Source organism: Coenobita brevimanus, chromosome 72 (genome assembly GCF_032717465.1).
Source record: "Coenobita brevimanus isolate Jiangsu-jjx chromosome 72, ASM3271746v2, whole genome shotgun sequence".
NCBI classification, from domain to species: domain Eukaryota; kingdom Metazoa; phylum Arthropoda; class Malacostraca; order Decapoda; family Coenobitidae; genus Coenobita; species Coenobita brevimanus.
The window spans coordinates 8,740,625-8,741,643 of NC_137025.1; positions in this window are offsets into that span (position 1 = coordinate 8,740,625).

Below are 1,019 nucleotides of genomic sequence, written 5' to 3' on the forward strand. Positions count from 1 at the left end.
GTCTGGCAATAGTGGTGTAAAAAATAAAAGACATCATAGTGCAGATTATAGAGCATTTTTAACCCTGTAAGTACAGTGAAAAAGTTACTACATGACAGTATTGTGATACCAACTCTAACGTATGGAAGTGAAGCTTGGACGTTGTTGGAAGGACACAAGTCAAGAGTGAGAGCAGTGGAAATGAGTTATTTAAGAGGAGCCTGTGGAGTCACATGGAGAGACAGACTGACGAATGAGGATATAAAGGAGTGTTGTGGTGTGGATGTGGATGTGATAGGAAGCGTTATGAGGAACACACTGAGGTGGTTTGGGCATGTGGAGAGGATGGAGGGTGAGAGACTGACGAAGAGAGTGTATGTGAGCGAGGTGGAGGGGGGAAGAGGGAGGCAGAAGCCGAGGATGAGATGGAGGGATGGGGTGGAGAGGTATGTGAGAGAAGGGGGTGTGAGTTGGGAGCAGGGCAGTGAAATGGCAGGGGACGGTGACGTGGAGGCGATTTGTTTGTGGCCACCCCAAATGGGATTGAGGCGTCGGGCAATTGATAGATAGAAGTACAGTGGATCTCCTTTAAACTTAATAAAAAACTTGTGTGGCAATAGCAAGGATCATTTTACAGGGAAGTGCAATGCATAATGTTCCACTTGTACACCACACTATTCTCAGTCCTCTGACTTTCTCACATGCTATCACCTTAGCTTCACAGCATCTTCAGTTTTTTGAATTACTAATAAGCATATAACCTGAGCTGATATTATCACACTTTTTGAACTCAGACTTTGGCTGGCATCATTGCAGGCCCAAGTTTCCTTCAAAACATTTGAATATCCCACTTCAGTATGGATACATAGGACTATGATGACAGAGGGTGAAAAGACGAAGAACAGTGAGAAAGATCAGCCAGGCAGCGGTGCAGGCTTTGTATGTTCCACGATAAAAAGTTGTAGTTTCTGGGTTTAGGGGCCATTATGGTAAGGGAAGAGATGGAGATATGTCAGGAAGTGGGTGAGTGGGGAAGTGTG